This window comes from Felis catus, chromosome X, assembly GCF_018350175.1.
Source record: "Felis catus isolate Fca126 chromosome X, F.catus_Fca126_mat1.0, whole genome shotgun sequence".
NCBI classification, from domain to species: domain Eukaryota; kingdom Metazoa; phylum Chordata; class Mammalia; order Carnivora; family Felidae; genus Felis; species Felis catus.
The window spans coordinates 122893964-122913887 of NC_058386.1; the positions used below are offsets into that span (position 1 = coordinate 122893964).

The window sequence follows — 19924 nt, forward strand, 5'->3', positions numbered from 1 at the left end:
TTCAAAACCCTGGGGCTCTTGAAAACAACCAACCAGCCAAACAAAAACAGACAATTGTGGGCAGTCTCAGGAAACTTAACTGAGGCTACTCACCCTCCTGCCCCTGCCCCTGTAAACCCCAGCATTACGGAAGTATAACTTTTCCACAGTGAAATTCATTCATTTCAAGTTTAGAGTCTAATGAGTTTGGGCAATTGTATACAGTCACGTGATCACCATCACAAAGTATAGAACATTCTCATCACCACCAGAACTTCCCTCTTGCCTCTTTACAGTCAGCCCCCTTCCCACACCTCTGGTTCCAGTCAACCACAAACCTGCTCTCTATCACTATAGTTTTGCCTTTTCCTAATGTAGTGTAAATATAGTGTATTGTGTATTGTTTATTTCATTCAACATAATATTTTTGAGATTCATTCAAGTTGTAGCATGTATCAATGGTTCTTCCTTTTAATTGCTGAGTAGTATTCCATTGTATGCACACATCACTGTTTAGCCATTCATCAGTTGATGGAAATTTGAGTTGTTTATCTTTTTGACTATTATTGTGAAAGGCTGCTATGAAGATTTGAATACAGGTTTTTTTGTGAACATAAGTTGCCATATCTCTTGAATAAATAGCTAGGAATGGTATTGCTGGGTCTTATGTACATTTACCTTTATAAATCACTGCCAAACTGTTTTCCAAAGTGGCTACATCATTCTGCTCAGGTTATTTTTTTAATAATAGCTTTTTTTTTTTCAGAGAGAAAGCCTGAGCTGGGGAAGGGCAGAGGGAGAGGGAGAGAGAATCTTAAGCAGGTTCCATGTCCAGTGCGGAGCCTGACTCAGGGCTTGAACTCACAACCTTGAGATCATGACCTGAGCTGAAATCAAGAGTTGGACACTCAACCGCCTGAGCCACACAGGTGCCCTTGCTCAGGCTACTTTTTTTTTAAGTTTATTCATTTTTGAAAGAGAGAGAGAGAGAGAGAGAGAGAGAAACATGAGTCGGGGAGGGGCAGAGGGAGAGGAGACAGAATCCCAAGCAGGCTCCATACTGTCAGCGCAGAGCCTGATGTGGGGCTGGAACTCAGAAACTGTGAGATCATGATCTGAGCTGAAGTCAAGAGTCAGACACTTAACTGACTCAGCCACCCAGGCGCCCATGGCTACTTTTTAAATAAAGAGCAGAGGTGAGGGGGCCGTGGGTAGAATCACTTACAATAAGCTTATAATGTAGATACTAATGTCCCCATTTCCCAGATGAGGAAATTGAGGTTGAAAGACATGTACTGCCCCAAAGTCACACACCTAACAAACAAAGGAAGGAGCTGGAATGCCCAGGGGCTTGCTCCTGCCTTCTCCCACCTCCCTTCCTATCAGTCACAACCCGGCAGCTTAGGGACACTGCTGCCTTGACATTCTAGACAGCACATTCTCCTCTGTTCTTACTGTGCTAGGACACAGTAACCGTGAGAATTGGCATTTGATTCCTTTTTTTCAGAGGAAGCCGCCAATGATCAGAAGTAACTTTCCCAAGGCCAACAGCCTTTTCCTTCTATAAGAATGCCCCTTCCCTTCCTCCACCCTCCTCCACCCTGGGCTTGAACCTGGTAGAACCAGGTGGTTGCAGTTCCCAGCCTACAGCAGGGGTGGGGACTGGGAGGTCAGAGCACCAGCACTGGGCCCGTGTGTGAGGACACTAAGGGAACAGGAATTTTCCCTTCTCGGACCTGCTTCCCACCGAGGACTGTAGAAGTGGGATCAACATAGACCCATCCTGGGGCCTGCATTCTCCATTTGCCCTAACTTCAGAGAACAGGATAAAGCCCCAGAGGACAGGAGGCACCTCCAGCCTGTGCCCTAGCCAACACCGGAGGGCCTAGGTGGGGAGATGGGTGCACCGTGTACTACCCAAGGAAGGTTATCAGCCTTAATGTCACATGCATTGCTGCTCCCTCCCTAGTGTCTCAGAGCCAGCTGTCTACTGACAGGCTCCTCTGCATTTGGGGTGTGTGTGTGTGTGTGTGTGTGTGTGTGTGTGTGTGTGTAAAATGCAGGGAAGCCTGAAGAAACCCCAACACACACACAGATACACACACACTTTGAACTACGAGATGCAGCTCCAGCCTGAGAGACAGCAGGACTGGGTCAAGAATACAGTGACCTCACCCAAGACGAGGTGGTTGCTCCCCAGTAGTGCTCCATGTTTACAGTTTTTCAAGTGCCCTCCCCCTTTCACTTGATCCTCACACCTACACTGTGAGGCAAGGGTCACTGTCTACATCCCACAGGCCTGAGACTGATCTTTACTGGCCCTTTCTGCCTGGGCTGTATCCTTCAGAGCTGGAGCTGGGTTAACCTCTTTAGGAGGAGGAGTGTTCTTGCTCTGTAACCCCCATCCCCTGGTTGAACAAAGGGTTTCAGCCAACTGTATGCAAGGTCTTGCACCGAGCTGCTGCCCTCTCTCCATGGCATTTTCCCCGATCCCTCTGCCTCAAGACTCAGATTATTCAGTAACCCACCAGGCAGCCTCTCTGGCGTGCAATGCATGCAATCAAGAAGCATTTACTGAGCACTTTTTGAAACCCAGTACAAAAGTGAATGTGATTCAAAGAAGTTCACAGTCTGGGGAGGGGAGTTGGCAGGCTGACATGTAAGCAAATGATGACATCAGCGTGATGAAAAGGACGCTGGGAGAGCTAATTCTTCCTGGCCCGGGAACAAGTGCTATTCTGCTGCCCTTCCAAGAGTTTGGCCAATGCAGGAGAAAGAAACAGCAAGTGTAAAGGGCTGGAAGGAGGAAAGAACATGGTGCATCCAGAGAATAGAAAGAAGTTCTCTGTGACTAGACCAGAATTTGGGGCGAGGAGAGAGAAGAGGCACATTGGGAGAGTAGGTGGGTTGAGTCTGAAGGGACTTGTTACTCACGTAAGAAGTCTGGACTCTTCAGTAGGGTTAATGTGTGTGTGTGTGTGTGTGTGTGTGTGTGTGTGTAGTGCGTTTAATGTACATAGTGACTTATGACTGTATATAGATACATATGAAAATACACACACTAGTATCAGGTAAAACAGTTGTGTTTAGATGCTGGAGTACTAACAAATATAAGAGGAAAAAGATGTTGAAGAGATCCTGTTTACCATCATTTACATGAAGTGTTGATGTATATATATTATATATTAGTAATTATTACGTAGCATGAGGAATTTTACTCCTGTTCTTCAATGTGTCCTATTAAGTTTGGTTTATTTGATGACACACGGAATACTTTTCCTGAAGTTGTCTTGCTTCTGTTTTTTTTTTCTTTTCCTTTCTTTTTACTGTGTTAATGGTCGCCTGTCCCTAACCTTAAAAAAGCAGAAGGAACTTTGCCCTTAAATGTTTCCTTTCACTAAGTCTCAAGAGAGTTCTTGGAAAGATACTGGCACGGCATGAAGTACACACCTCAGCTGTTCATTTGGTTTGTGAATTGCAGATTCTGGGCCAGAGTCAGTGAAATTTCTTTTTTTTTTTTTCCCTTGTAGTGTCTCAACTTCACGCAGCCAACTCTATGTACCCAATATCAGTTCAATTTAGTGACATCCGCTAAAGTTTTATCTAGAGTTTTCCCTCTGGATTTCCCCTTTATTGGAGAAAAACAATGGGACTCAGAGGAGTCCTGGGACTACGCTTCCCAGCGGCCTCCGCCGGGCTGCTACTCCAACTTCCCTTGCTGGGGCGGCCCCTAGCATCTGGGCCTTGCCCACTGGCATCGTATTTAGAACTACAACTCCCAGATGCCTCCAAGCGCCGGACCTTTCAAAGAGGGTTTCCCAGCAGCCTCCCGGGTGAAGAGCCCCGCCTCTCAGAGTGGCTCCCAAGGCTCTACAGGCGCCTTCCACCCGCCTCAGCCATGTCACGTGACACACACCCGCCAACCGACGCACGGAGGAGGGCGGCGGGCGGTGGCCAGGGGCGGAGAGGCCGCAGGGGGCGGGCCCTGGAGGGGGCGGAGCGGGGCCCGGGAGCGAAGCAGCCTGGCAACGGCGGTGGCGCCCGGAGCCCGAGGTGGGTGAGCGCTCGCTTCTGGCTTGGCTCCGAGCCGGGTGCTGCGGGACCTGGGGGGGAGGGGGGCGGGAGGAGGAAGTTAGGACTCCCCGGGCCGACGGGTCCCGCGTATCCTCGTAGCACCCGCGGGCGTAGGTGGCGGGGGGGGGGGGGGTGTCGCCCGAGCGCCTCGCTGTCCCCGCCAGCCAGGGCTGAGTGAGGCCGGTGAGCCCCAGGCAGGTGCCTCCGGCTTCCTCGCGTTTTCCCCGCCCAAGGTCCTGGGCTGGCGACGGGCGAAGGTCGGGACGGGAATCGGGGCCGAGGGGAAACCCTGGGGGCGTCGCGGCCGCTCCCCGGACTTTGCTTCCCCGTCCTGTGGCGGCGAGCGCGCTGGGCGGCCGTCCTGCCTCCCCGGCGACGCGCCTCGGCTGGTCCTCGCCTTGGCCGTCCGCCTCGGGTGAGTGCCCGCCGCATCCCCCGCGGGTCCTGCGGAGCGGCCGCAGCCCGGTGCTGTCCGGGAAGCCTCGGTGGGCGCTCTCGAACAGAGTTTCTGTGTCACGCACGGGAGGTTTATTTGCTTTTGCAACAGTTGAGAGAAGATCTGAGAAGGAACGGTTAGTTCCCTGATACGCAGTCGGAAGTATGCACAGGCACGAGCAAGCGCCCTTTGCCGGGTTGCCTCCCTTAACTGTCTTTTGCTGCGCTCAGGAAGTGAAAACTAATTTTAGTCTTTGCCTAGGCAAATATGAAATGAATCTGCTGCAAAGATTATATTATGGGCTTTATAGACACATACGAAGTATGGGGTGGAGTGAATTGTGACTAGCTTTTAAATAGACATACTAGACCTTCACAAGAATGGAACCATGGAATGTTAGAATTGACTGGGACCTTGAAGTTCATAGTAGTTAGTTTCTAGGATGGGGAAACTGAGGCCCAGAGAGGGTAACGCTTAATGTGACCCAGGATTTGGGGCAACCTAACGGCAAAGCTAATATCACAAGTCAGGTCTCTAGGGAGTATCTTGGTGTCTAACCCGGGTACTTTTTATCACAGCTTAGTTTTGTTTTTTGTAGAGTGTCCACCTTAGAATCTTGAGACTGAGCCAGTGATTTTGCTATAGTTCAAACCATTTTGAATTCCCTTCAAAACGAGTTTACCAGCCAAATAAGACAATCAGGCTTGTTACTTTATAGACACACTTTGCTTTCATCCAACATATGTTTTGGGCATGATCTCTTATTACCAGATTTGATCCAGTGACTTTTGGCTGTTTCACTAAACCAGATCTACCCTTGAGAGATTCCACTCCATGGAGTAGATTCCAACCAGTGGTGCTGCCAGTGCATAGCAGCCTCCCCAGGTGCTTGAAAGTACAGAACATTCATTGGGGCTTTTAGATTCTAGCTATTAAATGATTGGTCTCCTTACCTTAAAGTTATAACATATAGTTATCAAGTTCTCAGTGGCTTCATTTATTTACCCATCGAACCCAGAAAGCCCATAGTGTGCCTGCAGTGTCCCAAGCACTGAGAAGACAGCAGACAGTACCTACTGATGAAGCTTTACAGAGCTTATGTGTGGGGAAGAGGACAATAAAAAAAAAAAGTAAACGATATATTTTCTAGTGGAGATGAACACTATGCAGAGAAATAGAACTCCCAAACTCTATGTCAATAAAACAGGCTGGCATGTTTGAGAGTGACTTGGGAATTACATTGAATTGTTAGTTTTTGAGTGTCAGCTGCTGCTTCATTAAAGTAAATAATCAAATCCAAAAGTAAATCTGTCTAAAAGAGATTCCGTGGAGTCATCATTTTTCTAGCGATTGCCTCTTGGATCCTAAATTCATCACGGCATCATTTTTACTTGCATTTTTTCTCTTACATGCAAACCGTGCTTTCAAACACCTAGCGGGGTGGTCTTCGAATCCCTTGCTATCTCAGTAGTTACCTTACTCTAGCTACAGAAGGCTCTGCTGAGGTCAGTATTCCTTGTTGATTTCATGCCAGTGTCAGCCTGCCTCAGGCTACCTTACACAAGAATTTCTCTTCTTGCATTTTGGTTTGTACAGAGAACCTACTATCTGAAATGATCCGCAATCTTTGGGTTGTATGATTTTTAAAGAAAAGAGTTCATTTTGATGTTAGCTCTAGAGTAAAGAAGCATTCAACGTCTTAAAAACTAAAGTGCTAGTGGGGTGCCTGAGTGGCTGAGTCAGTTAATCATCCGACTTCAGCTCAGGTCATGATCTCATGGTTTGTGAGTTTGAGACCCACATTGGGCTCTGTGTGGGCAGCTCAGAGCCTGGAGCCTGCTTCAAATTCTGTGTCTCCCTCTGTCTCTGCCCTTCCCGCAGTCACATTCTGTCTCTCTCTCAAAAATAAATAAACATTAAAAAAAATTTAAAAAATACCCTAAAGTGCTAGTAAAATGGCATTCGTGATAGCTTACTCTACAAGTTCATCTGTTTGTACCTTTTCAGTTCTCTCCTATTCTGTATGTTCAATGGCTTGAAAGCAAATGTTTTCATTCTTACAGGTTCTGAAAAATGGCTGAAGTTACAAAAAAAATACTCAAATATTCTTTGTTCCAAAATGAAAGGAGGATTAACAAAATGTAGTTACTTTAAAAACCACTGAAGGAACATGTGGTTCTTGCTCTTATTGAGGGCTCCAAAATAAGGAGAAAAGCAGAGCCTCTTCAAGGCTTAGTAGGCGACATTTTGAACTGGTGGCCAAAGGATTTCAAAGGCCAGAGTTTCTTGTTATTTCTAAAGTTTTTTCAGTTTTATAGAAGAATAAGAGTTTGTTTTCATTATTCTTTAGTAATTTCCCTTCCCTGCTTCTGACCTCTTTGAAGTTCTGCTTTCTTTATTTTCTAGTTTCTCAGTTCATTATTCTTTTTTGGCAGATGGGGGAGGGGCAGGGGCTGTCATTTGCCTACGAGGTATTGACTCTGGATTTGAATCCTGGCTCTAATATTACCTGTGTGATTTTGGGTGAGTTACTTATGCCTGTGTATGCCTTAGTGTCCTTATCTGTAAAATGAAAATAATACTGATAGCACCTTCCTCAAAGGGTTGTTGTCTAGACTGAGTGATAATCTATGTTAAGTGCTTAGAATAGTGTCTTATTTTCTTTGAAAGATAAAGAAGTGATTCTAGATATGTCCTAATAAACTTTTGGACATCAAATAAGCGTGATTTTGTTTTTCTAGACATTTCTTAGCATCTTGTGGGTGACTCGAGCTTTTAGTTTCAGGTGACATTGGCAGTGGTGTCCACAGTTCTTGCAGTGTGAAGTTCCCGTCAGTGTTTGGACTCAGAAATTACTCGAGGCCACATTTTGTCTGTTTCTACAAACATGATTAGAACAAGAGTGGCCTTCTTCCATTTGCTCTGCTTGGAAAGCAAGAGGGTACCAGGAGACCCAGTTGGAGTTAGTCGGGTGAGATCCAGTTGCCATCCTGTAGTTGGAGGATGGTTTTTCATGTTAAATGTTTACAACGTATTTTTTCCACCTGAGCACCTGGACAGTCTCATCCTTTTCCTTTTAAGGAAAGGAACCTTAAAAGGTTCCTTTAGAACACCTCTTTAGCAGGCACCTCTTTAGAACATTGGCATCACGCGCTAGCACTTTCTGTTTCTACCTGAGGAGTGAGGGGTGATAAAGGAACCCTTTGTGTGAGGTGGCCGAAAGCTTCCTGAGTCTGGATTCCAGAAGCTGGGTTCAAGTCCCGTTTCTGCCACGTCTTAACTCTGTGACACCAGATACGTCATTTTACCTCACCGCTGCTGCCTCTTCCATTCGTACGATAGAGCTGTGAGCCCTACCAAGCTTCCAGAACTTTGCAGAGAATCACATGTACAACAGTACCCTTCATAGGCTGTGCAGCATGATTATTACTGCTTTCATGTGTTATATAAGCTGTCACTGTTTGGAGAACTGGTGTAAGAGAGCAGCGTCCCTCCTGTTGTTGGCCCACCTGCCCCATGGCTGTATGTGTGGCCTCTGCCTTGCTTTCCGTCTTCTGTCAGCATTGAAAAATGTGGGTGTTTCATTGCCTCTCTCAAATGGACCTGAAGCCATTGGCACACCTTGCGAGCTTCCATTTTATTTATTCCCAAGACGGTAGTACTGTATAGCCAACAATCACAGGGCAACAGCAAGCGATCTCTGCATCAGGAAATATTGCCTGCCTTTTTCTGAAGTATTTCGGAGTGAAAATCTTTCCTTTTTCAAATCGACACCTTCCATTAGCTCCTCAGTGCAGCTTGAGGCCCTGCGGAGCTCCTCCATCCACAGTAGCCTGGATGCTCTCACTCCAGGGGTTAGGGTGAGAAGACATCCAGGGCATTGATTGTGCTCCGGGTCCCTGCTGCCTTCATGTTCCAACAGAACTGGGGCTTAGTGCTCTGTTCTTGTTATTTGAAGTTGTTTCTCAGGATCCTGGAAGGACTCTATTATAAGTAGCTCTTTGAAATGTCATGTACTTAGGTTCGTCCAGTGTTGCTGAGCTGCAGCTCTTTGTTTTGATACGTAGTACCTGAATATTTCAATATCACTTGTTCCATCTTCCAAGCTTGTGCTGAAAGTTGGGGCTGAGGTTGGAGACGTTTTTTTTCCTGGGCAGGTGAAACCTAACATGGCCCTCTACACACAGTAGACATTTAGAAAACACTCTTTGACTTGAACTGGACAAGTGGAGGGGTAGTTCAGAGTTGTTTGGATGTGTTCATTTCAACAAATCGGGTTGTATGTATAGAGACCATATCCATATCTCCCCCCCCCCCCACTGCACGATGGAAGGGAGCTCATGCTGAGCCTTCCTCCCACCCCCACCCCCACCCCCACCCCCACCCCACCATGGTTGATTAGCAAATGAATAAGAAAGTTCTTTGAGTCCAGTGATGGGAGAGGTCTCACACATTACATTCCCAGCCTCTGGATTTTTGGACTACTGTCGCGAGCAGTTTGAGTTTAGGTTCATTTTTGCTTTGCTTGTTGGTAGATTTTGGGGGGTGGGGAGGGGTATGGGAAGTTGAAGGGTAATAATTAAAAGTAAAAATAAAAGTAATTTGTAACTCATTCCTTTCTTATTCCCTTGCCTGAAAACCTTGACGACACCGTGATATCCTTTCTTTAGCTTGTGATAATTGTTACATATCTATATTGTGCCCTTGGGCTTTCTGGGAAAAGGAAGCGCTGTTTCCCGGAGCCTCTTGAAATGGAACGCGCTGCTATGTCCCGGCGCCATGTTTTCCCCTTCGTGGGAGCTTCGAGGCACAGGTGGGTCACAGAGGGGATTCGTGGCATCAGATGGTGGTGCTTAAATTGCCCTTGGCTGAGCCTTTAGTTTCTTTATGGCCCCGAGATGACTTAGGTGGGGACTTAGAACAAGGGCTGTGCTGTCAGGGTTTGTTCCAGCAGTCCTGGAATTGGCCTGAGCTGTTTTGCTAAAAGAAGAAACGTATCCCACGGCAGTGACCCCCAGCCATGGCTTGTCAGTAGTAGGTGGGTCAAGGTGACAGGGACGAGCCACACCATAGGAGGACAGTGCCATTGACGCTAGTCATGTGTCAGGCAGGATATGAGAAACCTCAGTCGAGATTCCATTTTGAGCTTTCTGGTCCTGAAGTGTTCCTTGCAGACACTGATGGTTCCAAATCTGAGAGAGAAAGTGAGTCCCTAGACGGAGGGCAATTGGATTTGGCCCTCACCTCTTTGCAGCTCTTGCCGTGAGGCCTAACAACTGAGTTTTTAAGGTTGAGGCTGAGTGCAACCCTGCCGGCCATTTCCTTTCTTCACCGTTTTCAACTCTGACAGGGCATGATCATTTCTCCAGAGGTTCCCGTCCCTTCTATGCCACAGAACAGTTTTTCCTTGTTGATAAAAAATTGTCCTGATGCTCCTGCTGTTCCTTAGCTCCTAGGAGCCCAAGAGCAATGTAGAATTTCAGTGCCCCCCGCCCCCCATCTACACCTAGAGTCTGCATTTTGATGACAGCCCTCGGTGATCTGTTTGTAAATTAAAGTTTGAGGCCAGTTTAACTAGTAGCTCACATCCCGGCTTCCCCATGATCCTTTGAGACCTTGTGGTCCATTAGAAAGATAATTTGAGCCACATGTGTAATCCATTTTCCTAGTAGCCGCATTAAAAAAGGAACAGATGAAGTTGATTTTTATAACGTATTTAACCTAGTATATCCAAAATATTATCATTTCCACATGTAATCAGTATAAGTATTAGTGAGATGTTCCCCTCCCCTTTGTTTGTACGAAGGTGTCGAGGCCTGGCATGTATTTATATTTCCGCCACCCCTCCATTTGTACTAGGCACATTTCAAGTGTTCAGGAGCTGCACGTACTTAGCAGCCCCCGCGTTGGACAGCACAGCTTCGAGAGATACATTTTGGCCTTGATTTGCTGTCGATGCCTGAAGAGCAGTTAGAGCCGTGGTCGCCTCAGTAATAAACTTGCATTCATGATCCATGTTGTAACCTGTGCCAAGCCCTTTGCCCCTTGTGATTACGTACATCCCGTATGAATCCTCACAACATCCCACAACTTTGTCACAACTTTGTTCAAGACAGTTCTCTTCTCCGTTTCGGCTTGGTAAGTGGTATGAAGAACTCGCCCTTGGTATATGAGTGAAATGCAGGCTTTTTTCTTGAGGGTATCTTCAAAGAACTCATGGATTCCGCCCTTCTTCTCTGGCTCATCCTAAAGGGTGTGGACTCGCTAAATAGAACTTTCCTTGCCAGGCTGGCTGCTCATTAGAATCACCTGGGAACTTTAACGACCTGCTGCCCAGGCCCCACCCACAGATGTTCAGATGTACTTAATCAAACATAGGCTTTAAAAAAAAAAGTTGGGGCACCTGGGTGGCGCAGTCGGTTAAGCGTCCGACTTCAGTCAGGTCATGATCTCGCGGTCTGTGGGTTCGAGCCCCGCGTCAGGCTCTGGGCTGATGGCTCAGAGCCTGGAGCCTGTTTCCGATTCTGTGTCTCCCTCTCTCTCTGCCCCTCCCCCATTCATGCTCTGTCTCTCTCTGTCCCAAAAATAAATAAACGTTGAAAAAAAAAAGTTTATAAAAAAAAAAGTTTATTTTGAGAGAGAGAGAGAATGAATGGGAGAAAGCAGAGAGAGAGGGAGAGAATCCCAAGCAGGCTCCGCTGCCAGCACGCAGCCTGACCTGGGGCTTGATTTTATGAACCACGAGATCATGACCTGAGCTGAGATCAAGAGTCGTTTGCTTAATCGACTGAGCCACCCAGCCCCCCGCCCTGAGACATGCATTGCTCGGCGTGCAGGTCGGCTTGAGAGCAGCTGCTATGGGAGTGTGTCTCCGGCACACTGAGTGTGCTTAGAATCACCTGCACTTCGGGCTGGGACGCAGATCTGACTCAGTGGGTCTGGCGGGTCGGGAGAGCCGGCTTCAGTTGATGCTGCACCTCTGTGGCTCTGTCCCCGGCCCTTTGACATTAGGTAGCCGGCCACCTGACAAACACCTGAGGGCGTTTCCCAAACTACAAGCTCACTAGCAACAAGCCTGGAGTTTCTGATTCGGTGGGTTTGGGGTGGGGCCCAGGAGCTGTATTTGAGAAGGCATGTTTTCCACACTCCACCATAAAGTGTTTAGTTTACGTTTTATGTAGGCGCACTTCTAGCGCACCTTTGTTTTGGGCTATGTGGATGTTGACTGTTATCAAACCCCTTTTCTGCCTTTACAGAGCTATGTGATTTTCCTCTTGAAACCTGTTAAGGTGATGGGGGTATTTTAAAGGATTGCCTGATATAATGTAGCATTAACCAGTTTGCCTGCTGGCGTGAAACCAGCGTGTTTCTTTCTGCTGGATTGGATTGGTTAATATTTTCTTCAGGATTTTGACATCTGTATTTGAGAGGGAGATTTTGCTTTCCTGTACTTGATCTAGTATCGCTTTGCTAGCCTTGTAAAGTGAGTGAGAGTATTACCTTTTTCTGTTCTCTGGAACTTTGTGTGAGATTGGAGTTATGTGTTTCTTTTTCTTTTTCTATTTTTTTTTTTTTAAGAGAGAGAGAGAAATCTTAACATGCTCCACGTGTGGAGCCTGACTCAAGGCTTGATCCCACGATCATGACCTGAGTCAAAATCAAGAGCCGGATGCTCAACTGACTGAGTCACCCAGGTGCCACCGTTTCTCCAGTGTTTGGTAGAATTTACCCCTAGAACCACCTGGGCCTGGTATATTTGGAGTGGGAAGATTTAAAAAAAAATTTTTTTGGGGGGCGCCTGGGTGGCGCAGTCGGTTAAGCGTCCGACTTCAGCCAGGTCACGATCTCGCGGTCTGGGAGTTCGAGCCCCGCGTCGGGCTCTGTGCTGACCGCTCAGAGCCTGGAGCCTGTTTCAGATTCTGTGTCTCCCTCTCTCTCTGCCCCTCCCCCGTTCATGCTCTGTCTCTCTCTGTCCCAAAAATAAATAAACGTTGAAAAAAAAATTAAAAAAAAAATTTTTTTTAATGTTATTTTTTTTTTAATTTTTTTTAACGTTTATTTATTTATTTTTGAGACAGAGAGAGACAGAGCATGAACGGGGGAGGGGCAGAGAGAGAGGGAGACACAGAATCTGAAACAGGCTCCAGGCTCTGAGCGGTCAGCACAGAGCCCGACGCGGGGCTCGAACTCACAGAGTGTGAGACCGTGACCTGAGCCGAAGTCGCCGCCCAACCGACTGAGCCACCCAGGCGCCCCATATTTTTGAGAGAGAGAGAGCAAGTGTGTGAAGCAAGGGTCAGAAAGAGAGAGGGAGACAGAGATTCCCCCCAAGCAGGCTCCACACTTTCAGCTCAAAGCGAGATGTGGGGTTCAACCCCACGAACTGTGAAATCATGACTTGAGCCAAAGTCAGATGCTCAACTGACTAAGCCCCTGGAGTGGGAAGATATTAAACTACCAGTTAATATATGCCATTTCTGTGGTTATGTCTGTCTTTTCATTCTTAAATCTTTTTTTTTCCTTTGGTTTATTTATATTTTGAGAGAGAAAAGTGTGAGTCAGGGAGGGACACGGTGGGGTGAGGGGTTGGAGAGAGAGAGAGAAAAAATCCCACACAAGCTCTGTGCTGTGAGCGCAGAGCCTGATGTGAGGCTCAAACCCACAAACTGTGAGATCATGACCTGAGCTGAAGTCAGAGGCTTGACTGACTGAGCTACCCAGGTGCCCACATTCTTAAGTTTTAATATTGTTTGTGCCTTCTCTCTTTTTTTCTTAGTCTTACCACAGGTTTGTCAGTTGTGGTTATGTAGTATGATGTTTGTTAGGATGTAGAAATGAATGAACATAATGACATTCCCCAGTTTCTTTCTGATTAATTTTTAGTGAGTAAAAACTTTATATCATTTTAAAGTCAAATTTACATCAGAGTTTATTCCAAAAAGCCTTATTTACATCCCTGTCTCTTGCTGGACATGCTGTTTCTATCTCCCATCTCAGGTAATCAATATTATAGTTTTTAGTTTCTTTTTCTGTTTCTTTCTTTTTTTTTCTTTTATGAAATGCTTCACGAATTTGTGTATCATCCTGTGCAGGGGCCATGCTAATCTTCTCTGTATCATTCCAATTTTAGTTTATGTGCTGCCAAAGCGAGCATTCTTCTGTTCCTTTCGCAAATTTGAGCAAGTGCGTGCACACACATATTTGCATTTCCCCTCTCACACCCAAAAAGCATACTGTGTACACTATTCAGCCTCTTGTTTTTGTCACTTAAAATATATCCTGGACATCACTCTTTTCTTCGTTTTGTCCTCTGTTTGGACTTATTCTGTGGTTTGGATATTTCAAAACATAGAATTTTTATTTAGTTCTAGTATATTCTAATTTCCATTGTGATTATTTCATTCACCTGTGGGTTTAGAAGTGTCTTTTTAAATTTACAAATACATTTAAAAAATGTTTATTTATTTTTGAGAGAGAGAGAGAGAGACTGAGCAGGGGAGGGGCAGAGAGTGAGTGGGACAGAATATCTGACGTGAGCTCTAAGCTGAGAGCAGAGAGCCCAATGTAGGGCTTGAACTCACGAAATGCGAGATCATGACCTGAGCCAAAGTTGGATGCTTAATTGACCCAGCCACCTAGGCACCCCTACAAGTACATTTTTTTAGGTATTTTTAAAACTGATTTCTAACTTAACTGTATTATGGTCAGAGATTGTGACCTGAATACTAGTAGTTCTTTGAGATGTGTTGAGGGTAGGTTTGTACAGTATTTTGTGGTTGGCTTCTTTGTCTTAGCATAATGCTTTTCAAATTAATTCATGTTGTCTCAGGTATCCATAGTTGGTGACTTTCTGTTGTTGAGCAGTGTTCCACAGTGATTTGTTTATTCACTAGTTGATGAACATTTGAGTTGACTTAAGTTTTTGGCCATTATGAATAAAGCTGCTATGAACATTTGCTTATGAGTCTTTGTGTGGACTCGATGTTTTCATTTGTGTAAATACTTAGGTGTGGCATTGCTGGGCAGTATGCTTAGTGTATGTTTAACTTTACAAGAAACTGACCAACTATTTACCAAAGTGCTTGTGCCAATTTGCATTCCCGCTGGCAAAGCAAAGCATGACAGTTCTGCTTGGGCCATATCCTCATCATCCTGTTATTGTCCATCTGGTTAAATTGTAGCCATTCTAGTGGCTGTGTAATGGTAGCTCACTGTGGTTTTAATTTGCATATTCCTGATGTCTAACGATGGTGAGTGTTTCTTCATGGGCTTATTGGCCATTTGTACATCTTCTTTGGTGGAGTGTCTGCTCAAATCTTTTGCCTGTTTCTTATTGGATTGTCTGTCTTGTTAAATTATAAGACTTCTTTATATATTTTGGATACAAGACCTTTATGAGATATGTGATTTGCAAGTACTTTCTCCCAATCTGTAGCTTACCCTTTCATTTTCTTAATTGTGCCTTTGAAAGAGCAGTGGTTTTAATTTTGATGAAGTCAGGTTTATCTTTTTTTTTTTCCTTACAGTTTATGTTTTTGTGTTCTAAGAAATCTTTGCCTAACCTAAGTTCACAAAGGCTTTCTCCTGTGTCTCCCACTAGGACTTGTAGTTTTAGCTCTTACGTTTAGATCTTTTGTGTCCGTCCCCTCTCCTCCCGAGGGTTCATATCCTGTGTAACCCCTTTCCCTTGAGTTTACAGCCTTGTGAGACCTTGAGGAGAGAATCCAGGTAAGTTGTACCCAGACTCCTGACCCATGACCCACGGAAACTGCAAGATAATTGTGTGTTGTTTACAGCTACTGAGTTTGTTATGTAGCAATATAAAACTAATACTTCTTCATTTCAAGTTGTTTTGTATATTGTGTTAAGGGTCCAGACTCACTTATTTTTCCATATGGATATCAAATTATTCCAGCATCATTGGTGGAAAAGACTATCCTTTCCCATTGAACTACCTTGGTACCTTTGTTGGAAATCAATTGACCATTGCTGGGACCTCCAAAAGATGAGTCTAATTCTGAAGTCAATCTTCAGAATTAGTGGCAATCTCTTTGCACACTTCTCTATTACTGCAAACTGCCTGTTGGGCAGGCAAACTTAGTCTTGCTAGTATCACACTGTCTTGATTACTGAGGCATTTTTAGTAAGTCTGTAAATTGGACAGTGGAGATACTCCAACTTATTTTTTCCCTCTTCAAGGTGGTTTTGGCTATTCTCGGTCCTTTGCCTTTCCATATAAATTTCAGACTCGTCAGTTTCTACAACAAAGCCCATTGAGATTTGACAGGGATGGCATCGAATCTCTAGATCAACATTAATATCATAAGAATATTGAGCCTTCTGGTCTTTGAGCATGATATGTATCTTCATGTATTTAGGTTTCTTTAATTTATCTCAGCAGTGTTTTATAGTTTCCCTTGCATGAATCTTGTACACATTTTATTAAATGTGACCCTAAAGAGTTCATTTTTTATATTATGCACATAATATTTTTACACTTTAATGTCCATTTGTTCATTGCTAGCAATACAAATACAATTAATTTTTATTTTGACCTGTATATCCTGCAACCTTACTAAATTTACTTACCAGTTCTAATAGTTTTTCTATGGCGTTCTTAGGATTTTTTGCATATATGATCATGTCTGCAAATACAGTTTTACTTCTTCCAACGTGTTCTGCGTTTCATTTCTTGCCTTATTAAACTTGCTAGGATCTCTAAGAGCTATGGAATATGCAGGCAGCAAGAGCAACTGTCCTTGCCTTGTTCCCATACTTAGTGGGAAGGTGTTCCATCTTTCATCATTAAGTATGATATCAGCTATAGTTCCCCCCCCCCCCCCCCCGCAGGTGCCCTTGACTATTCCTAGTTTGCTGAGGTTTTTTTTTTTTTTTTTTTTTTTTTTAACAATGATTAGATGTTGAACGGTGTGGGTAGAAGCCATGTCTCAGGTACAATCTTTAGGAAGCTAGTATACCTCATGAATAGCCTTGTTGACGCTACATATCACTGCATTCCTATCCATCACCAACCACCACTATCCAGCTTTTCCTCCTAGTGTTGATAACAGAATTTCTATCTGGAGTGTGGAGAGTTTTTTATTCTTCTATGGAGCATCATATATTGCTCCTTCACAAACCATGGAAATTCTCTGCCGCATTCATCTTCTCTTTCTTTGCCATCCTTTTGACACTGGTTTGGGTTCTTCTTCATCTCTTTGCCCTTTTTATTTCTGCCTCTTTCCTGAGATTATTTTCTCACATGTATGAAAGCATTCTCCCTGCTGATAGTGCCAAGTTTTAGAAGTGTGTGTGTTCACGTGTTCAGCCCTTTGCCTTCTCGTAGAGCTAGGCTGGTTGGCCAGCGTGTTTAGGACTCTTTGCCGTACTCCGGCAGTCAGTCCTAATTACAGTGGGTCACTGCAAGCCTTTCTCTTTCTGAGTCTCCAAAGCATATGACGATGCCAATCTTTGGACGACCCTTTGGACACTCCTTTCAACTGCTGGCAGACTGCCTGTGGGGCAGGCTAACTAGTCCTGCTGCTGGTCTCTGCTAACCTCCAAGGTCAACCTGCTCTTGTAAATTAGGACTAATAAAGATTCATCAGGCCCGGCATTGGCAGCGGTTGGCAACATTTGCAAACCTCACTGCTTTCTCCTTCTGGCCCATGTAGAGAAGGGACAGGAAACTCCAAAACTGTCCAGCTCATGTTTGGAACTCTTGTTTCGAATTGCATTCAGGCACCTTAAAAAAAATATCCTCAATGGTGTCAAATCCTTGAGTGAGGACTTAAAATTTAGCTTTAGACCAAAATAATTTTGAGGTTCATCTATTAGAGCAAGTGGGCACCCGTATTGTGGGAAGCATTGGTATTCACTGAAAAACTGAGATATGGTAAAATTTATGGGATGATGTCTTATGTAGCTCTAAAAACTCTAAAGGCAGTTTCAAAAGAATAGGAAGAATACTTTGGCGGTAGTGTTACTGGACAAAGTGCACACCACCAAAATGGACTGCTTTGAAGAATTCCTCTAACCAAGTATGTTCTGATAGGCATCTTAACAGAGGCCTCCTTACATCACACTTGTACCTCATGGGATATTTATTCTATTTCTATCCACCAATAAAGAAGTTTTCCCATCTTTCTGATACAGTTTGCAAAGACTCTTCCATGATACAAAGTAATCTTACAGTGGGCGGACAAGAAGGAAAGTAACTGGTTCCTTGCCTCCCAGATGTGGATTTGGGGAGAAGAGGCACTATTTGTTTACTTGTCTGTGAAATGAAGGCTAGAGTTCCTGTTTGTGACCATCCGATTTTATCACATAGAGATGGAATTCCAAAAAAACCTTTTTTGTTCAGCTGTGTAAGCATGAGGCATTCCTCATTTTTCATTTGATCATCTACTAGAGCGACAAATATCTGTTAGTGCACAAGACGGTCCTACTGACTGGGTTTGAATTCCGATTTTGACGGTTCTTCGTGGACACATTGTTTAACCTTTCTGCTCCTTGGGATTGTGTGTTTTCGTATGAATATAGTCCTAGCAGTTGCCTTATAAGGTTGTTGGGGGGGTGGGGTGGGGATTGAATGGGTTCATCTTGCTTAGGAGAATGCTTGGTACATAGTGGAGGGTCAGTAAAATGTAGCCATGCTCATTACCCATGAGTACATGTTCTCTTTTGTTTTTTTTTTTAACTATACAGTATCACTTGTATGATTATCTTTATTACTGTTCTACCTATTTGTTGTCTTTATTGCCAGTTAACTTATATTTGTTCATCTCCACAACTCAGTTGCTAGTTCCTTGAAGACCCATCTCAGTTTCTTTTTAGAATTTCACGCCATGGTCCAGATTAGTTGTCCAGTGTAGATTTATTGACTGATTTTGGATCTCTTTGGAAATAGGCTTAAATAAAATTATGGAAAGAGCCTAAATGTCCATCAACTGTTGAATGGATAAAGAAATTGTGGTTTATATACACAATGGAATACTACGTGGCAATGAGAAAGAATGAAATATGGCCTTTTGTAGCAACGTGGATGGAACTGGAGAGTGTTATGCTAAGTGAAATAAGTCATACAGAGAAAGACAGATACCATATGTTTTCACTCTTACATGGATCCTGAGAAACTTAACAGAAGATCATGGGGGTGGGGAAGGAAAAAAAAAAGGTTAGAGAGGGAGGGAGCCAAAACATAAGAGACTCTTAAAAACTGAGAACAAACTGAGTGTTGATGGGGGGGTGGGAGGGATGAGAGGGTGGGTGATGGGCATTGAGGAGAGCACCTGTTGGGATGAGCACTGGGTATTGTATGGAAACCAATTTGACAATAAATTTCATATTTAAAAAAAGAGGCTTAATTACATATGCTGAGCAAGGAGTGTCTCAGAAATGATTGGCTTGGTGTCATTTCATTATTTCTTCTCAGAAGCTATATTAATATTTTAGTGCTGGTTAATTTAATCAGTGTTCAGTGAATGCTTATGGATGGATTGACAAACTAAATTGTTCTGAATGCAACCATATGTTGACATGATCATTTTGTAGGTTGTTAATTTCTTCAGCTAACCTCTTGCCTGTTACCTGTTGGATTTTGCCCCCCAAAAAGATATGCTGGTAGGCCTAGCCCCCAGTGCCTCATAATGAGACCTTACTTTGAAATAGGGTCATCCTAGATGTAACTAGTTGAGATTGTACTGGAGTAGGGTGGGCCCTTAATCCAATACAACCAATATCCTTAGAAGAGAGGAGAACACTGCACTAAGACACAGACACATAGGGGCAGCTCTATGTGACCGAGCTTGGAGTGGTACAGGTACAAGCCGAGGACTGCCAAAGACTGCCAGCCACCGCCAGAAGCTGGGAAGAGGCAAGGAAGGCCCCTCCCCCAGTGCCTTCAGAGAAGCATGGCCCTGCACATACTGTGTTTTCAGGCTCCTAGCCTCCAGAAGTGGAAGGGAAGAAATTTCTCTTGTAGGCTATCCAGTTTGTGGTACTTCGCCAGAGTAGCCCCAGGAAACTCAGCTATCCGTTATTTTGCCTTTTCCCTCCTTGCTGCTGGAATTAGAGTGTTGAGTACCCGGAGATTTCATCTCAAAGGGCTGATTTGCCTCTATTTTCACCAATTATCCATCTCTGGCCTCTAATCCTCTCTCTGTTTTTCTAGAAACTGCACATCTGCTTTTCAGTTCCTTTCTGTTCCTCCCCCTTCCCCACTAATTCCAGTTGGAGGAATCTTTGTCAGGAATGCCATTCTGAGAAGGTCCTTGGAAAGTAAGGAGATGTTCTGGACTGGCACCTTCGTTGCTACCCTAGTGGTGACTGTTTCCATGAGTTTACTCTTCCTTTCAACTATCTTAATGTTTGCCTAAGAAGGTACTTTTCACTTATAAATTTCAAATGGACTTTTTGCAGTAGTTTCTCACAGGG

At 44.5% G+C, this 19924-nt stretch overlaps 1 protein-coding gene and 1 non-coding gene across 5 annotated transcripts in view; one reads left to right on the plus strand and one right to left on the minus strand.

Annotated features, from left to right (window-relative positions):
* The first annotated feature begins 3946 nt into the window (after window positions 1-3946).
* Window positions 3947-19924, plus strand: part of MTM1 (myotubularin 1) — a 98254-nt gene continuing 82276 nt past the window's right edge. For 3 of the 4 annotated variants that reach the window (XM_023249467.2, XM_045050411.1, XM_023249468.2), the window contains exon 1: window positions 3957-4032. The gene's annotated coding sequence lies outside the window, so the exon portion shown is untranslated. Of the gene's footprint in view, window positions 4033-19924 lie in introns of all 4 variants that reach the window. The other variant, XM_023249466.2, reaches the window with a different exon arrangement.
* LOC111558798 lies at window positions 13538-13643 on the minus strand. Its single transcript, XR_002739938.1, has one exon. It is a non-coding gene; the product is annotated as a U6 spliceosomal RNA (small nuclear RNA).